Below are 19,128 nucleotides of genomic sequence, written 5' to 3' on the forward strand. Positions count from 1 at the left end.
AGTTTTCATGTTCCGGTTTAAAATGAAGACTATGAAAGAACAAATGTTGTCCATGAAGCTTCACTCATAAGGAAAACTACAGTCTTTTCAGTTGTCAAAAATAATTAGCATAATTACATCATATTTAATTACATAATGTGACGTGTCATGACAGTATCGTAGGCAATTACATCACATCACATGTACCAAATGAAATCGCAAATTGCCAGAAATTACAACCAGCAAGAGAGATCGGTTGTTTAGTGATCCAACTGCATAAAATGTGACTGGCAGCCCAGCTGAACTTGATGCTAAAAGTCCCAGAATACAATACTTGGGTATATAAGGGGTCATGATTGGAATTAATATTGCGGTGTCATGAAATCATCTAATACATTATTTTTAAACCCTCAAACCCCACTGCTGCAAGCTTGTTATTGAATGATACTGCCTAAGGGTTAGCCTGAGTTTCCAGCACTTACCCTGCGCACATTATGGAGAAGAAAACATTACTTACTTGTAACACCAGTCTTTTCTTTAAATTCATAACTAACCTGTCTTCACCAGTGGCGCCCAGTGAGTGGAAGCAGTATTGGTGAAATTGGATAGTACATCCTGCAGTCAACCTCACAATTAACCGATGGCCTAGCTGTCACTGATCCATGCAGGGGGTAGATTGTGGTGCTGCTGCTTCGTGGTAGTTTAGTTTTTCTTCTGTGTCACGCTGCAGGCACTTAGTGTTTTTTCTTTCCAAGCAGAAGGGAAGAGATAGGGAAGACTGCTTTGTTGTTTAACCCGTTTTGAATGTTGTAAAGGGTTTTTTGGTATATATTTTATACATTGTATTGAACTATAACACATGGAAAGAAAGGTTTGCCCTTCGTTGGCAATGCTATCTTGCTTTTATTTTGATAGATTTCTTTGTCACTCTATTAAGTATTCTGGGGTACTGCAACTGGGTACAGATATTCAGAGTTCATGAATGTTATGAAGAATCCCATGCTAATGATCTAATACTACAGGTAATAGATTTTATTAAGCAATTTTGTACCTTTTTATATATTTTGGAGGATCTCTGTGTTTGAACTACTTTTATGTCCGTGACATCAGTCCTATGCATCGGGTGAATAAATGGATTACATTTGTTGAGTTCAGTTACTAAACCGACACCCCTGCGCCGAAGATAGAGGCACAAGCAACAGGCAGCCAAGTAAGCCACAAGATCGGGGTTGAATAAAGAGCCAGACCTTTACATTTTTCGGAAGGGACGCTTTGCCTGAATAAACAACTGACACTTCGTTGAACTGGGAGCCATCACAGCTTCTTCAAATGATGTGGCATCTGGCCTTGAGGAGGCAACTTTAGGCCACAGCAGTTTAGAAATGTTGAATCCAAAATGTTGGATAAACAGGAGGACCTAGATGTACTACTTTGCAGTAGTCCACGTGCAACAACATTTTAGTGCAGACCATCAATAGTAAAGGTAATACTTTGTGTAACATTTTCAAATAGTTAAAGCATGAAGATCCGATATTATTTATTTGATGGATAAATGAGAGGGTGGTAGCAACCATAACATTAACGTTTTTCACCTCATCTTTAGGTATAGAAACCAACCCCAAGTCCGTGGCCCACCAGCCTGGGAACAAAGGCAGCAAAGCTCACCCCATTCCTCACCTCCCTCCCTCTCCCCACCCCTCCCCCAAAAAGGAAGAAGCTCCCTCTTGTCCCCTTTCAGTTTCCATAAGTGAAACCTAGTCAACTCATCCACAGCTGACAAATGGCTTGGAAAGCTCTGTCTCAACACATCTGAGTCACCAGCAAAGAAAACTACAATTTGTTTTTCGTCAGCATAGGATACTGGCATGCATCTAAACCTACGTATAAGCTCAACTGTTGGTGTCATATAGATGTGAAACGTAGCGGGGCTCAATATCGATCCCTGTGTAACTCCCTACCTTACCATCTTTGTGCTAGATCTATAAAGCTTCAAAGACACTGCCTTGTATCTACTATTACTCAAAAATTGTGTAAGTTATTGTAGTTCTGCAGAGCTGATAAGAGACTTCTAGTTGCAGATTCCTTACCCTTGAATTTCCACCAGGCGTCAGACTGGATCTGTAGAACTTTCTTACCAGTACCCCTGCGTGTGCCATTAGGTGGCATGGACCGGCTCCACATCCGTTATCAGTGTCGTCCACTCCAGTTATGACGTGACTCCTATATAGGCGCTGAAGGCAGTTCCTTTCTTTCCATGCCAGCTAGCACCAATCTCAAGAGAGCTACCCCCCCAGTTACTTTATGACTGCCCGTAGGAAAGAGCCCCTTTTGAAATGGTTTACCTTTGGTATCAAACTTCTCAGCACAATAAATCCACATTGATGCCAGTGTTGTATTTATTGCAAAATGCACCCAGAGGACATCTCCGAGGTGAGCCCTGTATTCTACCCAACTCTCTAGTGTAAGGCTGATCAGTCTGTGCCAGCCTGCCACTAAAAGACATGTTTTTGACCCCATGGGGGGAGAGCCTTTGTGCTCTCTCGGTCAGAAACAAAGCCTGCTCTGGGTGGAGGTGCTTCACACCTCCTTCCTGCAGGAACTGTAACATAGTGGCCAGCCTCAAAGGCTCAGGCCTCCTGTTACTGTGCCCCAGGCACTCCAGCTAGTGGAGTCACGCCCCCCCCAGACCAAGCCCCACTTTTCGCGGTAGGTCCGGTGGGAACATTTGGAAAAACAAGGTATGAGTGACCAGTTCAGCTGGTACCATTCCTAAGATGCCCAGAGCTGAAATGACCAACTCCTTGCAGAATCCTCCATCTTGGTTTGGAGGAGAGGGACCAATAAGGATAGGAATGTGCCCACCTCCCCAAAGGGAAGGGTGTAGCCGTGAGGGTGGCCCACTGGTCCAGAGAAGGACCCAAGGTGATTACGACCTCGAGTCTACCCCGTGGTTTGAACTCTCCTGGCCAACATGGCTATCCCTGCAGCCTGAATCTAGAGGGACCTCCCTGACCGCGACCAGATCTGACGATTCCCGATGCCCAAGGAGACCCCTGTACCCACTGAATCTGACAGAAGGTCCAGCAACATCCAGCGGCCGCCTCCCCTACTTGTCCAGCTTTTGGTTTCCCAGAACTGACCCCCTGGATCCAGCCTGTGGCATCTTTTGTGACCCCCGGGTCCCCCTATTGAAAAGAATTGGGCGCCCAGCTCCATGTTTGCACCCGGTCGCCTCTGAGCCACTGACGGTGTGTTTGGTGTGAACCTGTGCCCCACCCCGGTGCTGACCTAAACCCCCCAGGCCTGTGTCCTGGAACCAGGGGGTACTTAAATGCGATCTACTTTATATTGACCACCCGCCCTCCCCTCCCACCCCCCAAAACAGTGCTCATAGGATTCCATTGTAAACCAGACGCCCACTTTGAACTCTGCACGCAGCCAGCCCATGTTGCTAGTGGTGCACTTTTGGGGTCACCACCTCCTGATACTTCAAGGATGTCATCAAACGACTGGGTTTAAGCCCTGCACTTCGTGTCATATGGCGATGTCCATGACGGATCTGCACCTTGGCTGTCTTTGGTGCCTGGAGCGCAACCACAACTCGTAGTTGTGCTCCGAGTGTTGTGCCATGCATCCAGAACGCTTTGAGGGAGCAACCTCTGAAGCTGATTTCGGCCTGATGCTCGACTCCAGGCAAGTCGGTATCCTGGTCAAGAGGAAGGTTACGGGAGTGGTCAGAGTCCTCCACCATCGTTGCCTCACTCAAAGTCCCCAGAGCGATCTGACAAGTCGAAGCACGAGAAGAAAAGCAAGAAGTTGAAGTGTGCTTCAACTTCTTGTCTGTCAGCTGATGAGACGAGGGAGTGTCGCACTGTTGGCCTCGTTCTGTGGAGCCTGGGCCGACTCCACGCCTCCCTGATTTTCTAGGAGCCAAAGCAACCCCTGCCCTTATGAGGCCTTGCGCCTCATTTTTAGGCAGCCCACCTCCGATGGAATGCCTTCGGGCCCAATGGGGCCACTTCGGGTTCCGCACTGGCAACTTCGGCCTCAGCACCCAGGGGCACCCATGGATCCAGTTCTGGATGCAGTCCAGCGTTAGCCGTACCACCCTGACCTTTCCCCAATGCTGCCAGCGCCGCCGGCGCCCACGGGTGACGCTCTCCCCATTCACATTGCCGACTCTGACATAGAGCTAGATGGGCGTTGTACGACGTCAACACCAGCAGGACCCTTGCCTCCTATGTTGGATCCTGATTCCCTTTCTTATCGGCTAGGCTACGGTAAGGAATGGGAGTGGTCGCTGAACCCTTTAGAATACCAGCTCCAAGACAGTATTGTAGGAAGTTGGCTCTGTATGTGCTATTTCAAAGTAAGGAATAGCATGCACAGAGTCCAAGGGTTCCCCTTAGAGGTAAGATAGTGGCAAAAAGAGATAATACTAATGCTCTATTTTGTGGTAGTGTGGTCGAGCAGTAGGCTTATCTAAGGAGTAGTGTTAAGCATTTGTTGTACATACACACAGGCAATAAATGAGGAACACACACTCAGAGACAATTCCAAGCCAATAGGTTTTTGTATAGAAAAATATATTTTCTTAGTTTATTTTAAGAACCACAGGTTCAGATTCTACATGTAATATCTCATTTGAAAGGTATTGCAGGTAAGTACTTTAGGAACTTTGAATTATTACAATAGCATGTATACTTTTTACATAAAACACATTTAGCTGTTTTAAAAGTGGACACACTGCAATTTTCACAGTTCCTGGGGGAGGTAAAGTATTGTTAATTTTTGCAGGTAAGTAACCCACCTACAGGGTTCAGTTTTGGGTCCAAGGTAGCCCACCGTTGGGGGTTCAGAGCAACCCCAAAGTTACCACACCAGCAGCTCAGGGCCGGTCAGGTGCAGAGTTCAAAGTGGTGCCCAAAACGCATAGGCTTCAATGGAGAGAAGGGGGTGCCCCGGTTCCAGTCTGCCAGCAGGTAAGTACCCGCGTCTTCGGAGGGCAGACCAGGGGGGTTTTGTAGGGCACCGGGGGGGACACAAGTCCACACAAAAAGTACACCCTCAGCAGTGCGGGGGCGGCCGGGTGCAGTGTGCAAACAAGCGTCGGGTTTCCAATGGGAGTCAATGGGAGACCAAGGGTGCAGGCAGGCAAGGGGGGGGGGGGGGGGCTCCTCAGGGTAGCCACCACCTGGGCAAGGGAGAGGGCCTTCAGGTGCTGGGGGCTGCGGGTGCAGGGTCCTTTCCAGCTGTCGGGATTTTAGAGTCAGGCAGTTGCGGTCAGGGGGAGCCTCGGGATTCCCTCTGCAGGCGTCGCTGTGGGGGCTCAGGGGGGGCAACTTTGGTTACTCACGGTCTCGGAGTCGCCGGAGGGTCCTCCCTGAGGTGTTGGTTCTCCACCAGTCGAGTCTGGGTCGCCGGGTGCAGTGTTGCAAGTCTTACGCTTCTTGCGAGGATTTTCAGGGGTCTTTAAATCTGCTCCTCTGTAACAAAGTTGCAGTCTTTTTGGAGCAGGGCCGCTGTCCTCGGGAGTTTCTTGTCTTTCTTGAAGCAGGGCAGTCCTCTGAGGATTCCGAGGTCGCTGGTCCTGGGGAAAGCGTAGCTGGAGCAGGTTTCTTTAGAAGGCAGGAGACAGGCCGGTAGGTCTGGGGCCAAAGCAGTTGGTGTCTTCTTTTCTTCTTCTGCAGGGGTCTTTCAGCTCAGCAGTCCTCTTCTTGTAGTTGCAGGACTCTAAATTCTTAGGTTCAAGGAAGCCCTTAAATACTAAATTTAAGGGCGTGTTTAGGTCTGGGGGGGTTAGTAGCCAATGGCTACTAGCCCTGATGGTGGGTACACCCTCTTTGTGCCTCCTCCCAAGGGGAGGGGGTCACAATCCTATCCCTATTGGGAGAATCCTCCATCTGCAAGATGGAGGATTTCTAAAAGTTAGTCACTTCAGCTCAGGACACCTTAGGGGCTGTCCTGACTGGCCAGTGACTCCTCCTTGTTATTCTCATTATTTCCTCCGGCCTTGCCGCCAAAAGTGGGGCCGTGGCCGGAGGGGGCGGGCAACTCCACTAGCTGGAGTGCCCAGCGGTGCTGGAACAAAGGGGGTGAGCCTTTGAGGCTCACCGCCAGGTGTTACAGCTCCTGCCTGGGGGAGGTGTTAGCATCTCCACCCAGTGCAGGCTTTGTTACTGGCCTCAGATTGACAAAGGCACTCTCCCCATGGGGCCAGCAACATGTCTCGAGTGTGGCAGGCTACTAGAACCAGTCAGCCTACACAGGTAGTTGGTTAAAGTTTCAGGGGGCACCTCTAAGGTGCCCTCTGGGGTGTATTTTACAATAAAATGTACACTGGCATCAGTGTGCATTTATTGTGCTGAGAAGTTTGATACCAAACTTCCCAGTTTTCAGTGTAGCCATTATGGTGCTGTGGAGTTCGTGTTTGACAGAGTCCCAGACCATATACTCTTATGGCTACCCTGCACTTACAATGTCTAAGGTTTGGTGTAGACACTGTAGGGGCACAGTGCTCATGCACTGGTGCCCTCGCCTATGGTAAAGTGCACCCTGCCTTAGGGCTGTAAGGCCTGCTAGAGGGGTGACTTATCTATACTGCATAGGCAGTGTGAGGTTGGCATGGCACCCTGAGGGGAGTGCCATGTCGACTTACTCGTTTTGTCCTCACCAGCACACACAAGCTGGCAAGCAGTGTGTCTGTGCTGAGTGAGGGGTCCCCAGGGTGGCATAAGATATGCTGCAGCCCTTAGAACCCTTCCCTGGCATCAGGGCCCTTGGTACCAGTTGCAAGGGACTTACCTGGATGCCAGGGTGTGCCAATTGTGGATACAAAAGTACAGGTTAGGGAAAGAACACTGGTGCTGGGGCCTGGTTAGCAGGCCTCAGCACACTTTCAATTCAAAACATAGCATCAGCAAAGGCAAAAAGTCAGGGGGTAACCATGCCAAGGAGGCATTTCCTTACACAAACCCCCCCCCACACACACAAACGAAAGAGGATGAGACTAAACTTTCCCAAGAGAGTCTTCATTTTCTAAGTGGAAGAACCTGGAAAGGCCATCTGCATTGGCATGGGCAGTCCCAGGTCTGTGTTCCACTATAAAGTCCATTCCCTGTAGGGAGATGGACCACCTCAACAGTTTTGGATTTTCACCTTTCATTTGCATCAGCCATCTGAGAGGTCTGTGGTCAGTTTGAACTACAAAGTGAGTACCAAAGAGGTATGGTCTCAGCTTCTTCAGGGACCAAACCACAGCAAAGGCCTCCCTCTCAATGGCACTCCAACGCTGCTCCCTGGGGAGTAACCTCCTGCTAATGAAAGCAACAGGCTGGTCAAGGCCATCATCGTTTGTTTGGGACAAAACTGCCCCTATCCCATGTTCGGAGGCATCTGTTTGCACAATGAATTGCTTGGAGTAATCTGGAGCTTTTAGAACTGGTGCTGTGCACATAGCTTGTTTCAGGGTGTCAAAGGCCTGTTGGCATTCTACAGTCCAGTTTACCTTCTTGGGCATTTTCTTGGAGGTGAGTTCTGTGAGGGCTGTCACAATGGATCCATATCCCTTCACAAACCTCCTATAGTACCCAGTCAAGCCAAGGAATGCCCTGACTTGAGTCTGGGTTTTTGGAGCTGCCCAGTCCAGAATAGTCTGGATCTTAGGCTGGAGTGGCTGAACTTGGCCTCCATCTACAAGGTGTCCCAAGTAAACCACAGTTCCCTGCCCTATCTGGCATTTGGATGCCTTGATAGAGAGGCCTGCTGATTGCAGAGCCTTCAAAACCTTCTTCAGGTGGACCAGGTGATCCTGCCAGTTGGAGCTAAAGACAGCAATATCATCAAGATAAGCCGCACTAAAGGACTCCAACCCAGCAAGGACTTGATTCACCAACCTTTGGAAGGTGGCAGGGGCATTCTTTAAACCAAAGGGCATAACAGTAAACTGATAATGCCCATCAGGTGTGGAGAATGCTGTCTTTTCTTTTGCCCCAGGTGCCATTTTGATTTGCCAGTACCCTGCTGTCAAGTCAAAGGTACTTAAGAATTTGGCAGCACCTAATTTATCAATCAGCTCATCAGCTCTAGGAGTGGGATGGGCATCTGTCTTGGTGACAGAATTAAGACCTCTGTAGTCCACACAAAACCTCATCTCTCTTTCCATCTTTGGTGTGAGGTTTGGGGACTAAGACCACTGGGCTAGCCCAGGGGCTGTCAGAGTGCTCAATTACTCCCAATTCCAGCATCTTGTGGACTTCCACCTTGATGCTTTCCTTAACTTGGTCAGACTGTCTGAATATTTTGTTTTTGACAGGCATGCTGTCTCCTGTGTCCACATCATGGGTACACAGGTGTGTCTGACCAGGGGTTAGGGAAAAGAGCTCAGCAAACTGCTGTAGGACCTTCCTACAGTCAGATTGCTGTTGGCTAGAGAGGGTGTCTGAATAGATCACTCCATCCACTGAGCCATCTTTAGGGTCTAATGAGAGAAGATCAGGGAGAGGCTCGCTCTCAGCTTCCTGGTCCTCATCTGTTACCATCAACAGATTCACATCAGCCCTATCATGGAAGAGCTTTAGGCGGTTCACATGGATCACCCTCTTGGGGCTCCTGCTTGTGCCTAGGTCCACCAGGTAGGTGACCTGACTCTTCTTCTCTAGCACTGGGTAAGGGCCACTCCATTTGTCCTGGAGTGCCCTGGGAGCCACAGGCTCCAAAACCCAGACTTTCTGCCCTGGTTGAAATTCAACCATTGCAGCCTTTTGGTCATACCAAAACTTCTGGAGCTGTTGGCTGGCCTCAAGGTTTTTACTTGCCTTTTCCATGTACTCTGCCATTCTTGAGCGAAGGCCAAGTACATAGTCCACTATGTCTTGTTTAGGCTCATGAAGAGGTCTCTCCCAGCCTTCTTTAACAAGAGCAAGTGGTCCCCTTACAGGGTGGCCAAACAGAAGTTCAAAGGGTGAGAACCCTACTCCCTTCTGAGGCACCTCTCTGTAAGCGAAAAGCAGACATGGCAGGAGGACATCCCATCTCCTTTTGAGTTTTTCTGGGAGCCCCATGATCATGCCCTTTAATGTCTTGTTGAATCTCTCAACAAGGCCATTAGTTTGTGGATGATAGGGTATAGTGAATTTATAAGTCACTCCACACTCATTCCACATGTGTTTCAGGTATGCAGACATGAAGTTGGTACCTCTGTCAGACACCACCTCCTTAGGGAAGCCCAGTCTGGTAAAGATACCAATGAGGGCCTTGGCTACTGCAGGAGCAGTAGTTGACCTAAGGGGAATAGCTTCAGGATACCTAGTAGCATGATCCACTACTACTAGGATGTACATATTTCCTGAGGCTGTGGGAGGTTCAAGTGGACCCACTATGTCCACACCCACTCCTTCAAAGGGACCCCCACCACTGGAAGTGGAATGAGGGGGGCCTTTGGATGTCCACCTGTCTTACCACTGGCTTGACAGGTGGTACAGGAGACAAAACTCCTTAACTTTCTGGGACATGTTGGGCCAGTAGATGTGGTTGACTAACCTCTCCCACGTCTTGGTTTGTCGCAAATGCCCAGCAAGGGGAATATCATGGGCTAAGGTCAGAATAAACTCTCTGAACTCCTGAGGCACTACCACTCTCCCTAGTGGCACCAGGTTTGGGATCTCTTGCCTCCGTGTACAGGAGTCCATCTTCCCAATAGACCCTATGTGTTCCAGTTTTCTTGCCATTGGACTCTTCAGCAGCTTGCTGCCTAAGGCCTTCAAGAGAGGGACAGGTTTCTTGCCCCTTACACAACTGCTCCCTTGAGGGTCCCCCTGGGCCTAAGAGCTCAACCTGATAAGGTTCCAACTCCATAGGCTCAGTTCCCTCAGAGGGCAGAACTTCTTCCTGAGAAGAGAGGTTCTCTTTTTCTTGTTGTGTTGCAGCTGGTTTCCCAGCTGGCTTTCCTTTTCTCTTGGGAGGCTGGGCCCTTTTTCCAGACTCCAGCTCTACTTTTTCACCCTGTGCCTTGCACTGTGCCCTTGTCTTGACACACACCAGTTAAGGGATACCCAGCATGGCTGCATGGGTTTTCAGTTCTACCTCAGCCCATGCTGAGGACTCCAGGTCATTTCCAAGCAAACAGTCTACTGGGATATTTGAGGAGACCACCACCTGTTTCAGGCCATTGACCCCTCCCCACTCTAAAGTTACCATAGCCATGGGATGTACTTTAGTTTGATTGTCAGCATTGGTGACTGGATAAGTTTGTCCAGTCAGGTATTGACCAGGGGAAACCAGTTTCTCTGTCACCATAGTGACACTGGCACCTGTATCCCTCAGGCCTTCTACACTTGTCCCATTAATTAAGAGCTTGCTGCCTGTATTTTTGCATGTTAGGGGGCCAGGCAGCTAGTGTGGCTAAATCCACCCCACCCTCAGAGACTAATGTAGCTTCAGTGTGACACCTGATTTGCTCTGGGCACACTGTTGATCCCACTTGGAGACTAGCCATTCCAGTGTTAGCTGGAGTGGAGTTAGAAGTGGTTGTTTTCTTGGGACAGGCCTTGTCTCCAGTTTGGTGTCCAGGCTGATTACAGCTACGACACCAGGCCTTTTTGGGATCAAAGTTTTTACCCTTGTACCCAAAATTGTTTTGTGAAGAGGCTCTGGGCCCACCCTCCTGTGCAGGTTTTTTGGGGCCTGTAGAAGACTCTTTACTATTTTTGTTTTTGGCTGTCTCACCACCCTTCCCCTGGGGAGGTTTTGTGACCCCTTTCTTTTGGTCACCCCCTGTGGAAGTCTTGGACACCCTAGTCTTGACCCAATGGTCCGCCTTCTTTCCCAATTCTTGGGGAGAAATTGGTCCTAGGTCTACCAGATGCTGATGGAGTTTATCATTGAAACAATTACTTAATAGGTGTTCTTTCACAAATAAATTGCACAGCCCATCATAATTACTTACACCACTGCCTTGAATCCAACCATCTAGTGTTTTTACTGAGTAGTCTACATAGTCAACCCAGGTCTGGCTCGAGGATTTTTTAGCCCCCCTGAATCTAATCCTATACTCCTCAGTGGAGAATACAAAGCCCTCAATCAGGGTACCCTTCATGAGGTCATAAGATTCTGCATCTTTTCCAGAGAGTGTGAGGAGTCTATCCCTACACTTTCCTGTGAACATTTCCCAAAGGAGAGCACCCCAGTGAGATCTGTTCACTTTTCTGGTTACACAAGCCCTCTCAAAAGCTGTGAACCATTTGGTGATGTCATCACCATCTTCATATTTAGTTTCAATCCCTTTAGGGATTTTCAACATGTCAGGAGAATCTCTGACCCTATTTAAGTTGCTGCCACCATTGATGGGTCCTAGGCCCATCTCTTGTCTTTCCCTTTCTATGGCTAGGATCTGTCTTTCCAAAGCCAATCTTTTGGCCATCCTGGCTAACTGGATGTCCTCTTCACTGGAGTTATCCTCAGTGATTTCAGAGAGGTTGGTCCCTCCTGTGACAGAGCCAGCATCTCTGACTATTATGTTTGGAGTCAGGGCTTGAGAGGCCCTGTTCTCACTAAATAGGACTGGTAGGGGGGAATTTTCCTCCAAGTCACTATCTTCATCCTCTGTGTTGCCATCCTCAGAGGGGTTGGCCTTTTCAAACTCTGCCAACAGCTCCTGGAGCTGTAGTTTGGAAGGTCTGGGGCCCATTGTTATTTTCTTTATTTTACAGAGTGACCTTAGCTCCCTCATCTTAAGATGGAGGTAAGGTGTGGTGTCGAGTTCCACCACATTCACATCTGTACTAGACATTATGCTTCTAAAAGTTGGAATACTTTTTAAGAATCTAAAAACTATTTCTAGAATCTAATTCAAACTTTTACCAAACTTTTAAATTCTAAAAGCAATGCTAACAGGGACTAACACAAGGCCCTAGCAGGACTTTAAAGAATTTAGAAAAATTTCAAATTGCCAAAATCAATTTCTAATGACAATTTTTGGAATTTGTCGTGTGATCAGGTATTGGCTGAGTAGTCCAGCAAATGCAAAGTCTTGTACCCCACCGCTGATCCACCAATGTAGGAAGTTGGCTCTGTATGTGCTATTTCAAAGTAAGGAATAGCATGCACAGAGTCCAAGGGTTCCCCTTAGAGGTAAGATAGTGGCAAAAAGAGATAATACTAATGCTCTATTTTGTGGTAGTGTGGTCGAGCAGTAGGCTTATCAAAGGAGTAGTGTTAAGCATTTGTTGTACATACACACAGGCAATGAGGAACACACACTCAGAGACAATTCCAAGCCAATAGGTTTTTGTATAGAAAAATATATTTTCTTAGTTTATTTTAAGAACCACAGGTTCAAATTCTACATGTAATATCTAATTTGAAAGGTATTGCAGGTACGTACTTTAGGAACTTTGAATTATTACAATAGCATGTATACTTTTTACATAAAACACATTTAGCTGTTTTAAAAGTGGATACTGCAATTTTCACAGTTCCTGGGGGAGGTAAAGTATTATTAGTTTTTGCAGGTAAGTAACCCACCTACAGGGTTCAGTTTTGGGTCCAAGGTAGCCCACCGTTGGGGGTTCAGAGCAACCCCAAAGTTACCACACCAGCAGCTCAGGGCCGGTCAGGTGCAGAGTTCAAAGTGGTGCCCAAAACGCATAGGCTTTAATGGAGAGAAGGGGGTGCCCCGGTTCCAGTCTTCCAGCAGGTAAGTACCCGCGTCTTCGGAGGGCAGACCAGGGGGGTTTTGTAGGGCACCGGGGGGGACACAAGTCCACAGAAAAAGTACACCCTCAGCAGCGCGGGGGCGGCCGGGTGCAGTGTGCAAACAAGCGTCGGGTTTCCAATGGGAGTCAATGGGAGACCAAGGGGTCTCTTCAGCGGTGCAGGCAGGCAAGGGGGGGGCTCCTCAGGGTAGCCACCACCTGGGTAAGGGAGAGGGCCTCCTGGGGGTCACTCCTGCACTGAAGTTCCGTTCCTTCAGGTGCTGGGGGCTGCGGGTGCAGGGTCTTTTCAAGCCGTCGGGATTTTAGTCAGGCAGTTGCGGTCAGGGGGAGCCTCTGGATTCCCTCTGCAGGCGTCGCTGTGGTGGCTCAGGGGGGGCAACTTTGGTTACTCACGGTTTCGGAGTTGCCGGAGGGTCCTCCCTGAGGTGTTGGTTCTCCACCAGTCGAGTCGGGTTCGCCGGGTGCAGTGTTGCAAGTCTCACGCTTCTTTCGGGGATTTGCAGGGGTCTTTAAATCTGCTCCTCTGTAACAAAGTTGCAGTCTTTTTGGAGCAGGGCTGCTGTCCTCGGGAGTTTCTTGTCTTTCTTGAAGCAGGGCAGTCCTCTGAGGATTCAGAGGTCGCTGGTCCTGGGGAAAGCGTCGCTGGAGCAGGTTTCTTTAGAAGGCAGGAGACAGGCCGGTAGGTCTGGGGCCAAAGCAGTTGGTGTCTTCTTTTCTTCTTCTGCAGGGGTCTTTCAGCTCAGCAGTCCTCTTCTTCTTGTAGTTGCAGGAATCTAAATTCTTAGGTTCAGGGAAGCCCTTAAATACTAAATTTAGTATGGCTACTAGCCCTGAGGGTGGGTACACCCTCTTTGTGCCTCCTCCCAAGGGGACGGTGTCACAATCCTATCCCTATTGGGGGAATCCTCCATCTGCAAGATGGAGGATTTCTAAAAGTTAGTCACTTCAGCTCAGGACACCTTAGGGGCTGTCCTGACTGGCCAGTGACTCTTCCTTGTTATTCTCATTATTTCCTCCGGCCTTGCCACCAAAAGTGGGGCCGTGGCTGGAGGGGGCGGGCAACTCCACTAGCTGGAGTGCCCTGTGGTGCTGGAACAAAGGGGGTGAGCCTTTGAGGCTCACCGCCAGGTGTTACAGCTCCTGCCTGGGTTAGGTGTTAGCATCTCCACCCAGTGCAGGCTTTGTTACTGGCCTCAGAGTGACAAAGGCACTCTCCCCATGGGGCCAGCAACATGTCTCGAGTGTGGCAGGCTGCTAGAACCAGTCAGCCTACACAGGTAGTTGGTTAAAGTTTCAGGGGGCACCACTAAGGTGCCCTCTGGGGTGTATTTTACAATAAAATGTACACTGGCATCAGTGTGCATTTATTGTGCTGAGAAGTTTGATACCAAACTTCCCAGTTTTCAGTGTAGCCATTATGGTGCTGTGGAGTTTGTGTTTGACAGACTCCCAGACCATATACTCTTATGGCTACCCTGCACTTACAATGTCTAAGGTTTGGCTTAGACACTGTAGGGGCACAGTGCTCATGCCCTGGTGCCCTCACCTATGGTATAGTGCACCCTGCCTTAGGGCTGTAAGGCCTGCTTGAGGGGTGACTTATCTATACTGCTTAGGCAGTGTGAGGTTGGCATGGCACCCTGAGGGGAGTGCCTTGTCGACTTACTCGTTTTGTCCTCACCAGCACACACAAGCTGGCAAGCAGTGTGTCTGTGCTGAGTGAGGGGTCCCCAGGGTGGCATAAGATATGCTGCAGCCCTTAGAACCCTTCCCTGGCATCAGGGCCCTTGGTACCAGGGGTACCAGTTACAAGGGACTTACCTGGATGCCAGGGTGTGCCAATTGTGGATACAAAAGTACAGGTTAGGGAAAGAACACTGGTGCTGGGGCCTGGTTAGCAGGCCTCAGCACACTTTCAATTAAAAACATAGCATCAGCAAAGGCAAAAAGTCAGGGGGTAACCATGCCAAGGAGGCATTTCCTTACAAGTATGGACTGACGTACAGACTTGGGTGAGGCCGGCAGACTGGATGCTTCTCTAGATACTGGCATGCTTCTTCCGTACTGTGCCTACAGAGGAGGGAGCTTCCTATTCAATGGTGGTAGTAAGAGCAGCCGAGGTCTTGGACCTTGAGTTGCTTTTGGTGGCAGTCAGGGCTAACCTGACAGAAAAGCTTCCGCCTGGGGCTTCCTCCATAGAATCCATGCTCCCCTTTAATGAAGCCCTTACGGATGCCCTACTGGGTACCTGGTCCAAACCAAGGACAATTACCTGCCGCCATTGCCCCTCTCTGGAGGACCCAAGCTATCTAACGCAACACTCCACCCCAGAGAGTTTGGTGATCCAACCCCCCACTTCCGAGGGCACGTTACCTTCCGCGCTTCCAGATAGGAAATTTAAAAGGTTGGATACACTTGGAAGAAATGATCCATGAACACTGCATGCCTTTTGGGCTGTCATTCCGACATGTGGGATACGGTTGCGCAAGTGCTGCCACAGGTCCCGGGGGAGGCCGGAGCTCTATCCTCTCAAGCAGTTGTCGATGGGGGTGATGCAGCAAAGTTCACCATCCTTTGTGGCCTGGACATGACCAACTCGCTAGGCTGAGCAGTTAGTTTTGTTAACAGTGGCCCTGAGGTGTCACACCTGGCTGAGGACTTCTGTTTTTTCAGGGGATGTCCAGGCTACTCTGATGGACATGCCTTTTGATGGCACCCGCTCCTTTGGAGAACAGGCAGACTCAGCGCTTGAACACTTCAAGGAATCTTGTGCTACGGCCAAGACCTTGGGCCTCACAGCAGCATCTCGGTCCCCCTGTCTGACTTCACGGCTACGGAATAGGCCTCCAACAGTGTCCATTCCCCTCCAACCACCTTGCCCAGCCTCTATGTAGCCGAAGGCATGGGATCCTCCAACCCCGTGGGTCAGGGAGCCAGCAGTGTGGCTAGTCCACCCCCACTCCAGCAGCTCCTAAGCCTTTCTAGTCTGCTCCACTGGTAATCCATCACATCAGAGTAAAGGTAAAGCAGTTTACAAGTAAGTAACAATTTTCTAATTCAATAGTTGACAGTGCAGTTTTTCATAGGGGTCAATAGAGTCCTGGGGGCGAACAGGTAGTATTAGCACAGTTAACAGGTAAGTCCTTGACTTACGATTCCAGTCTAAGATGGTTAGGATGTCCACAGGTCAAAGAATAGGCTGCCCCAAAAGTGCACCACCAGCAACACAGGCCGGCTGAGTGCAGAGGTCGAAGCTGGCGTTGGGTTTATAATGGAATTCTATGAGGACTGGAGGTGCTCGGTAGAAAGCAGATTGCAGTTAAGTACCCATGGTTCCAGGACATAGGCCTGGTGGGGTTTAGGTCAGCACTAGGAGGGCCCACAGGTCCACATCAAACACACACCCTCAGCGGCTTGGGGACGGCTGGTTGCAGGGTTCAAGCAAAGAGCTGGGTGCCCATTGCTTTTCAATAGGGGGACTCTGAGGGTCAGAAAAGATGCTTCAGGCTGGATCCAGGGGGTCGGTTCCAGGAAACCAAAGGCTGACTAGGTAGGGGAGGCGCCTGCTGGATGTTGCTGGACAGTCAGTCTGATTTCGCAAGGCCAGGGGGGCTGCAGGTGCAGGGGTCTCCTTGGTCATCGGGTATCCTCATTGGATCCGGTTGCGGCCAGGGGGGGTCCTGGATTCTGGCTGCAGGCGTCGTTGTATTGCCCATGAGGGGTCAACCCAGGGTAAACTAGAGGTCTTAATCACCTGGAGACCTTCTCTGGTCTGGTAGGCCACCTGGACTCGGGCCGTGGCTTTGTGTGCAGTGTGGGCAGGGCTTGCGGATCTGGATTGGTTCTGGAGTCCTTTTGGAGGGTGTCTTCTGGACAGGGCAGCTGTCCTCTGGAGTTCTTGATACGCTGCTGGGTATGCAGTCCTCTGGGGGTTTGTAGAGGTCACTGGTCCTGCTGGATGTGTCACCTTCTTGAAGCTGGAGTTTTTGAAGCTGTAGGCAGACCGGTAGGTTGGGGCCAAGTCAGTTGTCGTTCTTCACTGCTGGGGTTGGCTTGGCAGTCCTTCTTTCTTCTTGAGGTCACCCGGAATCTGGTGAGAAAGGATCAGGGGTGCCCTTGAATACTAGATTTAGGGGCGTTACAGGGTGGCTACATCCTTTCTGTGCCCACTCACTCTGGGGAGAGGGCACATTCCTATTCCTATATGTCCCTCTCCACCAAGATGGAGGATTCTGCGAGGAAGAGGGGAGGGGGTCACTTCAGCTCTGGACACCTTAGGGGTTGTCCCAGCTGAAGTGGTCTCTTCTCCTTGTTTTTCCTAATTTTCCTGCCGAACTTGCTGCCAAAAGGGAGCTTGGTCTGGGAGGAACAGCATCTTCACTAGCTGGGGTGCCCTGGGGTGCCCTGGGGTACTGTCAGAGAAGGCCTGAGCCTTTGAGGCTCACCATCAACTGTTACAGTTCCTGCAGGGGGAGGTGTGAAGCACCTCCACCCAGGGCAAGCGTTGTTTCTGGCGTCAGGGAGCACAAAGGCTCTCACCACATGAGGTCAGAAATGTGTTTGTTAGTGGCAGGCTGGCACAGACTGGTCAGTCCTGCACTAAAGGGTTAGGTAAAATACAGGGGGCATCTCTAAGATGCTCTCTGTGTCCATTTTACAATAAATCCAGTACTGGTATCAGCGTGGGTTTATTGTGCTGAGAAGTTTGATACCAAACTTCCCAGCCTTCAGTAAAGCCATCATGGAGCTGTGGAGTTCATAATGACAACTCCCAGCTCTTGTTCTTTATATGGCCACACTGCACTTACAATGTCTAGGAATGGACTTAGATGCTGTAGGGGCATATTGCTCATGCAGCTATGCCCTCACCTGTGGTATAGTGCACCCTGCCTTAGGGCTGTAAGGCCTGTGAGAGGGGTGACTTACCTATGCCACAGGCAGTGGTTTGTGGGCATGGCACCCATGAAGGGGTGACATGTCAACTTTACCTTTTTCTCCTCACCAGCACACACAATCTGCAATGGCAGTGTGCATGTGCTTGGTGAGTGGTTGTTTAGTGTGGCACAATACATGCTGCAGTCCTTAGGGACCCTACCCGGACACAGAGCCCTTGGTACCACTGGTGCATTTTACAAGGGACTTAGCTGTGTACCAGGGATGTGCCAGTTGTGGAAACAATGGTACAATTGTGGAAACAGTGGTACAATTTAAGGAAAGAACACGGGGCTGGGGCCTGGTTAGCAGGGTCCCAGCACACAGTCAGTCAAATTATCATCAAATATCAGGCAAAAAGTGGGTGGTGCTGCAAACAAGGGGCCAGTTTCCTACATTCATGGCCGCCTGCATCCTGCTGGTGACACATGCCAGATGGCATATGCGGGCTGGGCAGTGGGACCTGAAGTTCTAGTGGGTGCAACATCAGTGGAATCTCTCTGTCATGGTCCAGATCTCAGAGGGGACTGCTCAAGGTCTGCAGTGATGGCTTTTGACCTGCGATTGGGTCAGCAGCAGATTCCTCTCTCTTCCCCAACCAGATCTGACAGAAGTGACAGATGAGTCATTCTTGTGATGGGGCGGCCACATGGGAGAGGTGGAGATCAGAGGCATTTGGTTTCCGGCAGAGTCCAAGCTCCATATCAATCGTTTGGAGCTCAGGGCGATCATGCAAGCATTGAAACATTCCTTCCCCTTCTCAAAGGGAAAGTGGGGCAGGTGTTCAAAGACAACACCACCACCATGTGGTACTGCAACAAGCAGGGCGGGGTGGGGTCATGGACCTTTTGTCAGGAGGCTTTGCGCCTCTGGACATGGCAGGAACACTAGAGCATATGGCAGGCAGTCCAACATCTGGCTGCCTCTCTGAACACCAGAGTGAACAAATTCAGCCATCAATGCCTGGTCGATTACAAATGGCGTCTCCATCCGAAGGTGGAGCAAGGTCTCCTTAAGCGTTGAGGAGAACCTTGGTTAGATCTGTTCACCTTATGAAGAGAACGTGCAATGTCAGCTGTTTTGTATGCTGGAGTTTAAAAGGCGGCAATCGCTCAGCAACGCTTTTCATCTCAAGTGGAACCCAGGCCTCCTTTACACCAGTACCACTTCTGCCCAGAGTTCTCAAAAAGATCTAGAATGACCAGACCCAAGTCATTCTTGTGGCTCCAGAAATAGTACGAAGTATGTGGTATCCCGAGTTCTTGAGCATGGCCATCAGTCCTCCACTCAGACTGCCTCTTCCGGAGGATCTTCTGTATCAGCAGCAGGGGATGGTTCTCCACCTGAAGCTGTCCAGTCTGCGCCTTCTTGCATGGAGATTGAGCAGCAGCAGTTGACAGCTTTTGACCTTCCCCCTAAAGTCTATAACATTATGTTGGCAGCCAGGCGTCCTTCCACCAAAATAGTATGCACCTGTCAGTGGAACAAATTTGTGGCATGGTGT

The 19,128-nt window shown here is 49.8% G+C and overlaps 1 protein-coding gene across 3 annotated transcripts in view; it reads left to right on the top strand.

Moving 5' to 3' along the window:
• Positions 1-19,128, top strand: part of SUPT6H (SPT6 homolog, histone chaperone and transcription elongation factor) — an 893,672-nt gene that overhangs the window by 865,519 nt on the left and 9,025 nt on the right. The gene's annotated exons all lie outside the window — the stretch shown is intronic.

The sequence above is a fragment of the Pleurodeles waltl genome, chromosome 3_1, assembly GCF_031143425.1.
Source record: "Pleurodeles waltl isolate 20211129_DDA chromosome 3_1, aPleWal1.hap1.20221129, whole genome shotgun sequence".
NCBI lineage: Eukaryota > Metazoa > Chordata > Amphibia > Caudata > Salamandridae > Pleurodeles > Pleurodeles waltl.